This window comes from Papio anubis, chromosome 1, assembly GCF_008728515.1.
Source record: "Papio anubis isolate 15944 chromosome 1, Panubis1.0, whole genome shotgun sequence".
In the NCBI taxonomy this organism is placed as follows: Eukaryota; Metazoa; Chordata; class Mammalia; order Primates; family Cercopithecidae; genus Papio; species Papio anubis.
Genome location: NC_044976.1, coordinates 117371069 through 117386932, shown reverse-complemented (window position 1 = coordinate 117386932; position 15864 = coordinate 117371069). Strand labels below are relative to the sequence as shown.

General features: G+C 40.1%; 1 protein-coding gene and 1 pseudogene across 1 annotated transcript in view; both read left to right on the top strand.

Moving 5' to 3' along the window:
• WARS2 (tryptophanyl tRNA synthetase 2, mitochondrial) overlaps nt 1-15864 on the top strand; it is a 112651-nt gene that overhangs the window by 11096 nt on the left and 85691 nt on the right. The window lies entirely within an intron of this gene.
• On the top strand, nt 1609-5295 carry LOC108581150 (annotated as a pseudogene).

Below are 15864 nucleotides of genomic sequence, written 5' to 3'. Positions count from 1 at the left end.
TATCATATCTGTTAGAGAGAATGGGATTTTTTTTTTTTTTTTTTTTTGAGATAGAGTATCGCTCTGTTGCCCAGGCTGGAGTGCAGTGGTGCAGTCAGAGCTCACTGCAGCCTTGATGTCCTGGACTCAAGTGATCCTCCTTGTGATACTCACCTTCCTGCGTAGCTGGGACTACAAGCACAGGCCACCACATTTGGCTACTTTTTTTGTTTTTTATTAAATGCAAGGTCTCACTATGCTGTCCAGTCTGATCCCAAGCTCCTGGGCTCAAATGGTTCTCCTGCCTCAGCCTCCCAAAGTGTTGAGATTACAGGTGTGAGCCACTCTGCCAGGCCAAGAGGACAGGTTTGGTTGCAGCATCTATCTGGTAAAGGTATGTCTAACTGTATTCAGGCTGCTATAACAAAATACCATAGACTGTGTATCATAAACAACAGACATTTATTTGTCACAGTTCTGGAGGCTAGGAAGTCCAAGATCAAGGTGCTGACACATTCCATGTCTGGTGAGGGCTACCTTCCTGGTTCATTCTCTGAGATCTTTTTTATGAGGGCGCTGATCACCTCCCAAAAGCCCTACCTCCTAATGCCATTACATTGGGAATTAGGTTCCAACATATGAATTTTGGGAGGACACAAACATTCTCTTGCAGTCTGTGACTACAGTGGCCAGACATCTTGTAAAATCCAGAACCAGTTATACTTTATAACCATAAATCTTTAAAGTGTCTTTGAAATTTCAATGTTTCAGCATCCACCTGACATCTCCTGCACTGTGTCTCACATGCTAAAATAGAACAAAACTTCTTTAGCAGACCACATTCCCTTAACTTTGATTGAAAATATATTAACATATCTATGACTAAAATAGAGACACAGCTTGCCCTCTTGTCTGTCTTTTCCATCTAGCTAGCAGGGATTTTGGTCAGGCTTCCATTATACCTGTCTTTTTGAAAGTCAGATGCTTACCTTTAGACCAACCATGTGGATATAGGGTCAACCAGTTTCCATTTTGACCGCAAGTTAGAAGGAATGGGGAATGAGAGGGATGGCTATTCAAAAAGGAGTAACAAAGCCATGACCACTGATGGGATTACTGTCAGCTGAATACCATTTAAATTCCATTTTCTACAGGGAGATCATTAAGAATAAAGCATGTACATTGCAGGGGTGGGGGGATGGGAGTGGGTGGGTGGCAGGGAATGTTAAATCAAGCTTTTTAAAATTTCTCTCAGTTCAAACCCTGGGGAGGAAACCAGAGTTGAGGAATTAAAAAAGGGAGACAGAGATGGCAGAAGAATCGTTAGAGTGTAGATCTAAGGATTCCAAGGGGGTAGAGAATGTCAAGAAGAAGAAATGAAGAGCAAGATAGTGACATGGTAAGATAAAGACTAAAAATTATCCATTAGAATTTAACCTATAATCCCAGCACTTTGGGAGGCTGAGGTGGGTGGATCACCTGAGGAGTTTGAGACAAGCCTGGCCAACATAGTGAAACACCATCTCTACTAAAAAATACAAAAATTAGAGGCCAGTGGTTGTGGGTGCCTATAATCCCAGCTTCTCGGGAAGCTGGGGTAGGAGAATAGCTTGAACCCAGGAGGTGGAGGTTGCAGTGAGCCAAGATCGCACCACTGCACTCCGGCCTGGGCAACAGAGCAAGACTCCATCTCAAAAAAAAAGAATTTACAGTTGGTATTATCACTAAAGACATTAGCAAACAAAAGCTTTAGAAGAGTTATTGGTGAAGAAGTTCAGTTACAATGAGAGAAAAGGTGAGAAAGTGAGTATTGCTCGTTTGAAGATCCTGATTGAGAAGGGAGTGAGCAGGTGAAGGAAGCTATAAAGAATGGCCTTACCAAAAATTTTCTTGAAGGTAAGGTCTTTTGGGATGAAAGAAACTTGAACATGACTGTTAGAGCAAGTAAAGATGGAGAGATTGACGATACAGGAAAGAGATGGAAAGAAATGGGAAAAAATTTGTCCAGAGCAAATGATTGAACACTAGGAGAGTGGGAGAAAGGTAGAGGTAGGTGTGGGTCTAGGTAAGTTTGCTGAGAATGGCATGGGAAATCAAGGAGCTCCAAACACTGCTGAGCATCATTCTCTCAGATGGCTTTAGTCCTGAGGTAATGGTGTAGGTCAGTGGGTTTGTGTATGGATTCTGCAATCGGTCTCTTTGCATTCAAACCAAAGTTCTTCCATTCAATAAATGGGTATCCTTGGGCAAGTTACTGAGCCTCTCTGTACCTCATTTTCGTTTATAACATGGAGAAGAACATTGAGATAAAAGCTCGAGCTAGACTGCCAGGATTTGGAGCTAGTTAGCTCTACTGCTTACTGGCAGTGTGACCTTGTGAAGTCACTTGATTTTTCTGTGCCTTAATTTTTTTTCATCTGTAAAACAGAGACCATAATAGTATATACCTCAGTTTTTGGCTCTCTGAGCAGCACCATGGCAGTTGGCAAGAACAAGCGCCTAATAAAAGGCGGCAAAAAGGGAGCCAAGAAGAAAGTGGTTGATCCATTTTCTAAGAATGATTGGTATGATGTGAAAGCACTTGCTATGTTCAATATAAGAAATATTGGAAAGATGCTAGTCACTAGGACCCAAGGAATCAAAATTGCATCTGATGGCTTCAAGGGTTGTGTGTTTTAAATGAGTCTAATTGATTTGCAGAATGATGAAGTTGCATTTAGAAAATCCAAGCTAATTACTGAAGACGTTCAGGGCAAAAACTGCCTAACATCCATGGCGTGGATCTTACCCGTGACAAAATGTGTTCCATGGTCAAAAAATGGCAGACAATGATTGAAGCTCACATTGATGTCAAGACTACTGATGTTTACTTGCTTCATTTGTTCTGTGTTGGTTTCACTAAAAAATGCAACAATCAGATATGGAAGACCTTTTATGCTCAGCACCAACAGGTCCTCCAAATCCGGAAGAAGATGATGGAAATCATGACCTGAGAGGTACAGACAAATGACTTGAAATAAGTGGTCAATAATTGATTCCAGACAGTAATGGGAAAGACATAGAAAAGGCTTGCCAATCTATTTATCCTCTCTATGATGTCTTCGTTAGAAAAGTAAAAATGCTGAAGAAGCCGAAGTTTGAATTGGGAAGACTTATGGAGCTTCATGGTGAAGGTAGCAGTTTTGGAAAAGTCACTGGGGACAAGACAGGTGCTAAAGTTGAACGAACTGATGTATATGAACCACCAGTCCAAGAATCTGTTTGAAGTTCAGACTTATAATAGTGGCAAATAAAAAGTCCTCTATTTGTGGGAAAAAAACCCAAATAGTATCTACCTCAGAGTGTTACCATGAGTGTGAGAATTCAATGAGTTAATATTTGTAACTATGTAGAACAGTGCTAGGCACACTGTAGGTATATGTAGGTTTTTAAAAAGGGTTTTATAAGCAGGGTTGAGAGCCTAATTGAAATTAGAAATTGCAAATTAGATTTGGAACAAAATTCTGCATTATTTTGAGATTTTTTTTTTTTTTTTTCGCCCAAAACTGCTCAGCTAGTAAGGGGTATAAGTGAATAATGAGTTCTTTACCCTTGATCCACGATTGGAGTTTTTGTCTTGGCTATTGGTACACTGTGGCAAGGGGAGCTGAGGTTGCTCGGAAGAACATAGTCCAAGTGATGACCTTGGGGCCAGGCTGGGTAGGGAAGAAGAGAAGACAGGTAGGGAGTGCTGTATCAGCAAAAAATGGAAAAATCAAAGGCTGTGATTTCTAAATAAGGTTGAAGAGCACATATAGTGGGAATTAGAGAATGAAAGAGTTAAAAGGTAGAAGGTTGCAGACTGAGTAGAATATTGACGTTTATGATTTCAAAAATGGAGAAATTCTGTGTAATGGTAAGGCCCAGGGTATAACATGGGAATAAAGGATTGAGGTTGAGGAGATGCAACAAATGTATTGAATGCTAGTGTATTGGATAGGTAGTCTACCTGATAATTGAACTCTCTTGGAGAATAGAATTTGAGGCAGAGAGACAGCCAGCTTCCTAATCCTTTAATCAGTTTAGAAGAATATTCAAGAGGTGGAAAGATAAAAACAGAGGCCTGAATAAGTGTAAATATCTACTCTTCTCTTGTTTATGTAGTCATGTAAAACTTTTTGGACCCATTGTCTTCTGAATGATTAAAAGACCCTGTTCAGTGGAGGATTATTTGAATATGTCACCTGGTGAATTCTGTCCTCATCTCTAATTCATGAGAGTAATGAAGTTGTGAGTATTTTATAGTATTGATTCAACAAGTATTTAGTGAATACTTATTGTGTGGTAGGTGTTGGAGATAGACCAGTGAAAAACAGAAATCTTAAATTCCAGTAGGAGAGACAGACAACAAGTAATTAAGATATATAGTATGTTAGATAATAGTGATATGGAGAATAAAACAAAGCAAAGCAGGAATCAGGAGGTGGGGAGCCAAAGGGTACCACAGTTGTAAATTGGGTGGTCAGCAGAGGCCTCCAAGAAGGTGACTTTTAATGGAAGACCTGAAGGTGGTGAGAACGTGTACAAAGTAGATATCTGAGGGAAGAGGATGCGAGGAAGAGGAAAGAAGAATGGAAAAGCCACGAGGTGGGGGCTAAACTGTCATGTTTGAAGACCAGCATAGAGGCCAGTATGGCTGCAGGAGAGTGAGCATTTTCTATAACAAATACTATATAGCACTTACTATGTGTTGGATACTTTTCTAAATACTTCACAAGTATTAACTCATTTAATTGTTATATCAATCCTATAAGATGGTACAGATGAGGATCTGTGAAACAGATGTTAAGTAACTTGCCACACAAGCAACAGAATGCGCACAGCTGACAAGGGTGAAGAGCCAGGACCTTAACCTTGGGGTGGTTTGCATTATGCTGTTCACTATAGTAATAATATACGAAGTCAGATGGCTAATAGGAGGGTGGACGTGGGGAGGTCAGTTGTATAGAACCTTAGAATAAATTGTAAAGACTTTGACTTTTTCTGGCATTAAATTGGGAAGTCATGGGAAGGTTTTGTGTGGGAGAATAGCGTGATATGTAAGTTTTAAAGTCTCACTCTGGTTATCATGTTAAAAATAGAATATAGAGGAAGAAGAGTAGAAGCAAGGAGACCAGGTAAGAGGCTACAGGATTCAAGCAAGAGATGATGGTGGCTTGGACTAGGGTGAGTGGTGAAGATGGTTTCATGAGGCGTGATCAGGTTCTGGATATTTATTTTATTTTTGTATTTTATTTCATGTCATTTCATTTCATTCCATTTTTTGAGACAGAGCCTCACTCTGTCACCCAGGCTGGAGTGCAGTGGCGCTATCTCGGCTCACTGCAAACTCCACCTCCTGGGTTCAAGCGATTCTCCTGCCTCCGCCTCCCAAGTAGCTGGGACTACAGGAGAGCACCATGCCTGACTAATTTTTGTATTTTTAGTAGAGACGAGGTTTCACTGTGTTGGTCAGGCTGGTCTCGAAATCCTGAGTTCAAGTGATCTGCCCACCTTGGCCTCCCAAAGCATTGAGATTACAGGCATGAGCCACCACACCTGGCCATGGATATTTATTTTAAAGCTAGAGCAAATAAGATTTTCTGACTAATTAGATGAAAGATGAAAGAAACAAAAGAGTCAATGATGATTCCAAAGTTTCTGGCCAGAGCAACTGAAGGAATGAATTTGCAATTTACTGAGATAGAAAATAATGTAACAGTAACAAGATTTTGGGAGGGAAGATCAGGGGTTATCAGGAGTTAAGTTTTAGGCAAATTGAGTTTAGATGCTTCGTGAACATCTAAGTGGAAATGTCAGGTAGGCAGTTACACATGTGAGACCAAAGCTTAGGGGAGAGATATAGATGGAGATGTACATTTGAGAGTCCTCTGTATAGACTGTGCTGAAAGCCTTGAGATAGGGTGTGATTACCTGTGCAGTAGGTTTAGAAAGAGAAGAGAGGAGTGGAGGGGAAGGATGGGAGGGGAGGGTGAGAGGGGAGGGGTGGTTCCAGTACTGAGCCTGTGAACATTCCAACATTAAGAGGCTGGGATGATGAGAACCAGACAAGATCTATTATCCAGATAAGTATAAGATAAGTAGGAAGTGGTAACATGCTGGAAGCCAAGTTAGGAAAATGTTTTATAGACTAACATTAATGTGTGTGTGTGCGCGCATGCACACAAGTGCATGCTCTTGCACACAGTCAAAAACACCCTCCCCCCAACACACACATGTCTTATATGTAGATGGAATGATGAGGAGTATCAACTACTTTTCTTCAATAATTACCATAGTCTCTACTTGCAGGCAGATTTAATTGGGAAGCCAAATTATTAAGTAAGATAGCTTGATGGGTATGGAATCAGAGCAAAGGGAGTTCACTGAAGCACTTCATTGGCTAAGGTAATCAAGCTATCATTATCCAAAGATCCATCTCCAGTATGCGACACACCTGTTCCTCAGCAACATATTGCTGGCCTGTGCCATAGTGCCAACTCACTTGGGCAGTTCTTTAAAACCCAAGGCCAAAGTTTTCCCAGTAGAGCTTCTTTTTTAAAGCTTCCACCCCTCAAGGGGACATATTCTTTCTTTAGATATGTTGATGTGCCTCATTTTGTTTCTATAAGTGTATTAAGTCTTGTCCTCAGAGTTCTTACACTTTTTGAGGGGGGAGGGTGGGGTCAGTATTTCCTTTGATTAAAATGTTGACCTCCTATCTTGAAAAATGTGTATATGCATTCTCAAAACTGCATACAGTTTCACAAGTTCATAAACCCAAGTTAAGAACTCCTACATTTTTTTCCTATCCTCAGCTGATTTTTTCTTCTCAATTTCTCTTACTATTCTTTTTTTTTCTCCCTCACCCTCCTCGCATCCATTTCCCCAAATCCCCAGAGTCCATTCTGTCATTCTTATGCCATTGTGTCTTCATAGTTTAGCTACCACTTGTGAGAACATACTGTGTTTGATTTTCCCATTCATGAGTTACTTCACTTAGAAGAGTGGTCTCCAACTTCATCCAGGTTGATGTGAATGCCATTATTTAATTCCTTTTTATGGCTGAGTAGTATTCCATGGTATATATACCACATTTTCTTTACCCACTTGGTTGATGGGCATTTAAGCTAGTTCCATATTTTTGCGATTGTGAATTGTGCTACTGTAAACATGTGTGCCTACATGTCTTTTTCATAAAAATGACTTCTTTTCCTCTGGGCAGATATCCAGTAGTGGGATTGCTGGATCAAATGGTAGTTCTGCTTTTAATTCTTTAAGGAATCTTCATAGTGTTTTCCATAGTGGTTGTACTAGTTTACATTCCCACCAGCAGTGTAAAACTGTTCCTTGTCACCACATCCAGGCCAACATCTATTACTTTTTGATGTTTAAATTATGGCCATTCTTGCAGGAGTAAGGTGGTATCACATTGTGGTTTTGATTTGCATTTCCCTGATAATTAGTAATTTTTATTTTAGCATTTTTCCATGTGCTTATGGCCATTTGTATATCTTCTTTTGAGAATTGTCTATTCATGTCCTTAGCCCACTTTTTGATGGGATTGATTGCTTTTTTCTTGCTAATTTGCTTGAGTTCTTTGTAGATTCTGGATATTAGTCCTTTGTCAGGTATATAGATTCTGAAGATTTTCTTCCATACTGTGAGTTGTCTGTTTACTTTACTGATTATTGCTTTTGCTGTGTAGGTACTTTTTAGTTTAATTAAGTCCCATCTATTTATCTTGGTTTTTGTTGCATTTGCTTTTGGGCACTTGCTCATGAATTCTTTGCCTAGGCTAATATCTAGGAGAATTTTTCTGATGTTATCTCCTAGAGTTTTTAGGTTTCAGGTCTCAGATTTCAGTCTTTGATCAATCTTGAGTTGATTTTTGTATAAAGTCAGAGATGAGGATCCAGTTTCATTATTCTCCATGTGGCTTGCCAATTATCCCAGCACCATTTGTTGAATAGGGTGTCCTTTCCTCACTTTATGTTTTTGTTTGCTTTCTCGAAGATCAGTTGGCTGTAAGTATTTAGCTTTATTTCTGGGTTCTCTATTCCATTCCATTGTACTATGTGCCTGTTTTTACACTAGTACTATGCTGTTTTGGTAATTCTAACCTTGTAGTAGTTTGAAGTTGGGTAATGTGATGCCTCCAGATTTATTCTTTTTTCCTGGTCTTGCTTTGGCTATGTGGGCTCTTTTTTTGTTACATATGAATTTTAGGATTGTTTTTTCTAGTTCTGTGAAGAGTGTTGGTGGTATTTTGATGGGAATTGCACTGAATTTATAGATCACTTTTGGCAGTATGGTCATTTTTACAATATTGATTCTACCCATTCATGGACATGGGATGTGTTTCCATTTGTTTGTGTCATCTCTGATTTCCTTCAGCAGTATTTCATCGTTTTCCTTGTAGAGATCTTTCACCTCTTACGGTTAGGTATATTCCTAAGAATTTTATTTTATTTTATTGCAGCTGTTGTAAAAGGGGTTGAATTCTTGATTTGATTCTCAGCTTGATTGCTATTGGTGTATAGCAGTGCTACTGATTTATGTACATTGATTTTGTATCTGAAACTTTACTGAATTCATTTATTAGATCTAGGACCTTTTTAGATGAGTCTTTTTTTTTAATTTTTTTTTTATTATACTTTAAGTTGTAGGGTACATGTGCACAACGTGCAGGTTTGTTACATATGTATACTTGTGCCATGTTGGTGTACTGCACCCATCAACTCGTCAGCACCCATCAACTCATCATTTACATCAGGTATAACTCCCAGTGCAATCCCTCCCGCCTCCCCCATCCCCATCATAGGACCCGGTGTGTGGTGTTCCCCTTCCCGAGTCCAAGTGATCTCATTGTTCAGTTCCCACCTATGAGTGAGAACATGCGGTGTTTGTTTTTCTGTTCTTGCGACAGTTTGCTGAGAATGATGGTTTCCAGCTGCATCCATGTCCCTACAAAGGACACAAACTCATCCTTTTTTATGGTTGCATAGTATTCCATGGTGTATATGTACCACATTTTCTTAATCCAGTCTGTCACCGATGGACATTTGGGTTGATTCCAAGTCTTTGCTATTGTGAATAGTGCTGCAATAAACATACGTGTGCATGTGTCTTTATAGCAGCATGATTTATAATCCTTCGGGTATATCCCCAGTAATGGGATTGCTGGGTCAAATGGTATTTCTAGTTCTAGATCCTTTAGGAATCGCCACACTGTCTTCCACAACGGTTGAGCTAGTTTACAATCCCACCAACAGTGTAAAAGTGTTCCTATTTCTCCACATCCTCTCCAGCACCTGTTGTTTCCTGACTTTTTTTTTTTTTTTTTTGAGACGGAGTCTCGCTCTGTCGCCCAGGCTGGAGTGCAGTGGCCGAATCTCAGCTCACTGCAAGCTCCGCCTCCCAGGTTTATGGTTTCCTGACTTTTTAATGATTGCCATTCTAACTGGTGTGAGATGGTATCTCATTGTGGTTTTGATTTGCATTTCTCTGATGGCCAGTGATGACGAGCATTTTTTCATGTGTCTGTTGGCTGTATGAATGTCTTCTTTTGAGAAATGTCTGTTCATATCCTTTGCCCACTTTTTGATGGGGTTGTTTGTTTTTTTCTTGTAAATTTGTTTGGGTTCTTTGTAGGTTCTGGATATTAGCCCTTTGTCAGATGAGTAGATTGCAAAAATTTTCTCCCATTTTGTAGGTTGCCTGTTCACTCTGATGGTAGTTTCTTTTGCTGTGCAGAAGCTCTTTAATTAGATCCCATTTGTCAATTTTGGCTTTTATTGCCGTTGCTTTTGGTGTTTTAGACATGAAGTCCTTGCCCATGCCTATGTCCTGAATGGTATTCCCTAGGTTTTCTTCTAGGGTTTTTATGGTATTAGGTCTAACATTTAAGTCTCTAATCCATCTTGAATTAATTTTCGTATAAGGAGTAAGGAAAGGATCCAGTTCCAACTTTCTACTTGTGGCTAGCCAATTTTCCCAGCACCATTTATTAAATAGGGAATCCTTTCCCCATTTCTTGTTTTTCTCAGGTTTATCAAAGATCAGATGGCTGTAGATGTGTGGTATTATTTCTGAGGACTCTGTTCTGTTCCATTGGTCTATATCTCTGTTTTGGTACCAGTACCATGCTGTTTTGGTTACTGTAGCCTTGTAGTATAGTTTGAAGTCAGGTAGCGTGATGCCTCCAGCTTTGTTCTTTTGGCTTAGGATTGTCTTGGCAATGCGGGGTCTTTTTTGGTTCCATATGAACTTTAAAGCAGTTTTTTCCAATTCTGTGAAGAAACTCATTGGTAGCTTGATGGGGATGGCATTGAATCTATAAATTGCCTTGGGCAGTATGACCATTTTCACGATATTGATTCTTCCTATCCATGAGCATGGTATGTTCTTCCATTTGTTTGTGTCCTCTTTTATTTCACTGAGCAGTGGTTTGTAGTTCTCCTTGAAGAGGTCCTTTACATCCCTTGTAAGTTGGATTCCTAGGTATTTTATTCTCTTTGAAGCAATTGTGAATGGGAGTTCATTCATGATTTGGCTCTCTGTTTGTCCACTACTAGTGTATAAGAATGCTTGTGATTTTTGCACATTAATTTTGTATTCTGAGACTTTGCTGAAGTTGCTTATCAGCTTAAGGAGATTTTGGGCTGAGAGGATGGAGCTTTCTAAATATACAATCATGTCATCTGCAAACGGGGACAATTTGACTTCTTCTTTTCCTAACTGAATACCCTAATTTCTTTCTCTTGCCTGATTGCCCTGGCCAGAACTTCCAACACTATGTTGAATAGGAGTGGTGAGAGAGGGCATCCCTCTCCTGTGCCAGTTTTCAAAGGGAATGCTTCCAGTTTTTGCCCATTCAGTGTGGTATTGGCTGTGGGTTTGTCATAAATAGCTCTTATTATTTTGAGATACGTTCCATCAGTACCGAATTTATTGAGAGTTTTTTGCATGAAGGGCTGTTGAATTTTGTCAAAGGCCTTTTCTGCATCTATTGAGATAATCATGTGGTTTTTGTCTTTGGTTCTGTTTATATGCTGGTTTACGTTTATTCATTTGCGTATGTTGAACCGGCCTTGCATCCCAGGGATGAAGCCCACTTGATCATGGTGGATAAGCTTTTTGATGTGCTGCTGGATTCGGTTTGCCAGTATTTTATTGAGGATTTTTGCATTGATGTTCATCAGGGATATTGGTCTAAAATTCTCTTTTTTTGTTGTGTCTCTGCCAGGCTTTGGTTTCAGGATGATGTTGGCCTCATAAAATGAGTTAGGGAGAATTCCCTCTTTTTCTATTGATTGGAATAATTTCAGGAGGAATGGTACCAGCTCCTCCTTGTACCTCTGGTAGACTTCAGCTGTGAATCCATCTGGTCCTGGACTTTTTTTTGGTTGGTAGGCTATTAATTATTGCCTCAATTTCAGAGGTTGCTATTGGTCTATTCAGGGATTCGACTTCTTCCTGGTTTAGTCTTGGGAGAATGTAAGTGTCCAGGAAATTATCCATTTCTTCTAGATTTTCTAGTTTATTTGCATAGGGGTGTTTATAGTATTCTCTGATGGTAGTTTGTATTTCTGTGGGGTCAGTGGTGATATCCCCTTTATCATTTTTTATTGCGTCTATTTGATTCTTCTCTCTTTTCTTCTTTATTAGTCTTGCTAACAGTCTATCAATTTTGTTGATCTTTTCAAAAAACCAACTCCTGGATTCATTGATTTTTTGGAGGGTTTTCTGTGTCTGTATCTCCTTCAGTTCTGCTCTGATCTTAGTTATTTCTTGCCTTCTGCTAGCTTTTGAATGTGTTTGCTCTTGCTTCTCTAGTTCTTTTAATTGTGATGTTAGAGTGTCAATTTTAGATCTTTCCTGCTTTCTTTTGTGGGCATTTAGTGCTATAAATTTCCCTCTACACACTGCCTTAATTGTGTCCCAGAGATTCTGGTATGTTGTATCTTTGTTCTCATTGATTTCAAAGAACATCTTTATTTCTGCCTTCATTTTGTTATGTACCCAGTAGTCATTCAGGAGCAGGTTGTTCAGTTTCCATGTAGTTAGTTGAGCGGTTTTGATTGAGTTTCTTAGTCCTCAGTTCTAGTTTGATTGCAGTGTGGTCTGAGAGACAGTTTGTTATAATTTCTGTTCTTGTACATTTGCTGAGGAGTGCTTTACTTCCAATTATGTGGTCAATTTTGGAATAAGTGCAGTGTGGTGCTGAGAAGAATGTATATTCTGTTGATTTGGGGTGGAGAGTTCTGTAGATGTCTATTAGGTCCACTTGGTGCAGAGTTGGGTTCAATTCCTGGGTATCCTTGTTAACTTTCTGTCTCGTTGATCTCTCTAATGTTGACAGTGGAGTGTTGAAGTCTCCCATTATTATTGTATGGGAGTCTAAGTCTCTTTGTAAGTCTCTAAGGACTTGCTTTATGAATCTGGGTGCTCCTGTATTGGGTGCATATATATTTAGGATAGTTAGCTCTTCCTGTTGAATTGATCCCTTTACCATTATGGAATGGCCTTCTTTGTCTCTTTTGATCTTTGATGGTTTAAAGTCTGTTTTATCAGAGACTAGGATTGCAACCCCTACTTTTTTTTGCTCTCCATTTGCTTGGTAGATCTTCCTGCATCCCTTTATTTTGAGCCTATGTGTGTCTCTGCATGTGAGATGGGTCTCCTGAATACAGCAAACTGATGGGTCTTGACTCTTTATCCAATTTGCCAGTCTGTGTCTTTTAATTGGACTATTTAGTCCATTTACATTTAAGGTTAATATTGTTACATGTGAACTTGATCCTGTCATTATGATATTAGCTGGTTATTTTGCTTGTTAGTTGATGCAGTTTCTTCCTAGCATCGATGGTCTTTACATTCTTGCATGTTTTTGCAATGGCTGGTACCGGTTGTTCCTTTCCATGTTTAGTGCTTCCTTCAGGATCTCTTGTAGGGCAGACCTGGTGGTGACAAAATCTCTAAGCATTTGCCTGTCTGTAAAGGATTTTATTTCTCTTTCACTTATGAAACTTAGTTTGGCTGGATATGAAATTCTGGGTTGAAAATTCTTTTCTTTCAGAATGTTGAATATTGACCCCCACTCTCTTCTGGCTTGGAGAGTTTCTGCCGAGAGATCTGCTGTTAGTCTGATGGGCTTCTCTTTGTGGGTAACCCGACCTTTCTCTCTGGCTGCCCTTAACAGTTTTTCCTTCATTTCAACTTTGGTGAATCTGAGAATTATGTATCTTGGAGTTGCTCTTCTCGAGGAGTATCTTTGTGGCGTTCTCTGTATTTCCTGGATTTGAATGTTGGCCTGCCTTACTAGGTTGGGGAAGTTCTCCTGGATGATATTCTGAAGAGTGTTTTCCAACTTGGTTCCATTTTCCCCCTCACTTTCAGGCACCCCAGTGAGACGTAGATTTGGTCTTTTCACATAATCCTATACTTCTTAAAAGCTTTGTTCATTTCTTTTTCCTCTTTTTTCTTTAGACTTCTTGCTTCATTTCATTCCTTTGATCCTCAATCGCTGATACTCTTTCTTCCAATTGATCGAGTCGGTTACTGAAGCTTGTGCATTTGTCACGTATTTCTTGTGTCATGGTTTTTATTCCTGTCAGTTCATTTATGGCCTTCTCTGCATTGATTAGTCTAGTTATCCATTCTTCCATTCTTTTTTCAAGATTTTTAGTTTGTTTGCTCTGGGAATGTAATTCCTCCTTTAGCTCTGAGAAGTTTGATGGACTGAAGCCTTCTTCTCTTAACTCGTCAAAGTCATTCTCCGTCCAGCTTGGATCCATTGCTGGTGATGAGCTGCGTTCCTTTGGTTGGGGAGATGTGCTCTTATTTTTTGAATTTCCAGGTTTTCTGCCCTTCTTTTTCCCCATCTTTGTGGTTTTATCTGCCTTTGGTCTTTGATGATGGTGACATACTGATGAGGTTTGGTGTGGGTGTCCTTCCTGTTTGTTAGTTTTCCTTCTAACAGTCAGGACCCTCAGCTGTAGGTCTGTTGGAGATTGCTTGAGGTCCACTCCAGATGCTGTTTGCCTGGGTATCAGCAGCGGAGGCTGCCGAAGATAGAATATTGCTGCACAGTGAGTGTTGCTGTCTGATTCTTGCTCTGGAAGCTTCGTCTCAGGGGTGTATGCAGCCCTGTGAGGTGTGAGGTGTTGGGCTGCACCTAGGTGGGGATGTCTCCCAGTTAGGCTACTCAGGGGTCAGGGACCCACTTGAGCAGGCGGTCTGTCCATTCTCAGATCTCAACCTCCATGCTGCGAGATCCATTGCTGTCATCAAAGTTGTCAGACAGGGACATTTACCTCTGCTGACGTTTCTGCTGCTTTTTGTTTAGCTATGCCCTGTCCCCAGAGGAGGTGTCTACAGAGGCAGGCAGGCCTCCTTGAGCTGTGGTGGGCTCCACCCAATTTGAGCTTCCTGGTGGCTTTGTTTACCTACTTAAGCCTCAGCAATGGCAGGCGCTCCTCCCTCAGCCTCGCTGCCACCTTGCAGTTATATCGCAGACTGCTGTGCTAGCAACGAGGGAGGCTCTGTGGGCGTGGGACCCTCCTGGCCAGGTGTGGGATATAATCTCCTGGTGTGCCGTTTGCTAAGACCCTTGGTAAAGCACAGTATTGGGGTGGGAGTTACCCGATTTTCCAGGTGTTGTGTGTCTCAGTTCCCCTGGCTAGGAAAAGGGATTCCCTTCCCCCTTGCACTTTCCAGGTGAGGCGATGCCTCGCTCTGCTTCAGCTTTTGCTGGTCAGGCTGCAGCAGCTGACCAGCACTGATTGTCTGGCACTCCCCGGTGAGATGAACCCGGTACCTCAGTTGAAAATGCAGAAATCACCCGTCTTCTGGGTGTCGCTCACGCTGGGAGCTGGAGACTGGAGCTGTTCCTATTCGGCCATCTTGCTCCGCCCTCCTGTATTCTTCTTGGATGAGTCTTTGGGTTATCTAGGTATGCAATCATTTCGTTGCTAAAGAGCAACAGTTTGACTTCCTCATTACCAATTTGGATGCCCTTTATTTCTCTCTCTTGTCTGATTACTCTGGCCAGGACTTCCAGTACCATATTGAATAGAATTGGTGAATATGGGTATCCTTGTCTTATTCCAGTTCTCAGGGGAAATGCTTTCAACCTTTCCCCATCCAGTATAATGTTGCCTGTGGGTTTGTCATAGATGGCTTTTATTACCATAAGATATATCCCTTCTATGCCAATTTTCCTAAGGGTTTTAATCATAAAGGAATGTCAGATTTTGTCAAATGCTTTTTCTGCATCTGTTAAGATGATCATATGATTTTTGTTTTTATTTCTGTTTATGTGATATATCATTACATTTATTTACTTGTGTTATGTTAAACCAACCTTGTGTCCCTGGTATGAAACCCACTTGATCATGGTCGATTATCTTTTTGATATTGTGTTGAATTCATTTACCTACAGAAGATTTTTGCATCTGTTTTCATCAGAGATATTGGTCTGTAGTTTTCTTTTTCTTGTTATGTCCTTTCCTGGTTTTGGTATTAGGGTAATGATGGCTTCATAGAATGATTTAGGGAGGATTCCATCTTTATATTTTTCAATAGTTTGGGTAGGATTGGTACTAATTCATCTTTGAATGTCTGATAGAATTCAGCTGTGAATCCATCTGGTCCTGCACCTTTTTTTGTTGGCAACTTTTTTTTATTACTGTTTCAATCTCATTACTTGTTTTTTTTTTTTTTTTTTTTTTTAAGAGTTTTTGTTTCTTTCTGGTTTAATCTAGGAGGTTTGTATATTTCCAGGAATTTATAGTTTATATAGTTTATATACTAGGTTTTGTAGTTTATGCACATAAAGATGTTCATAGTGGTCTTGAATTGTCT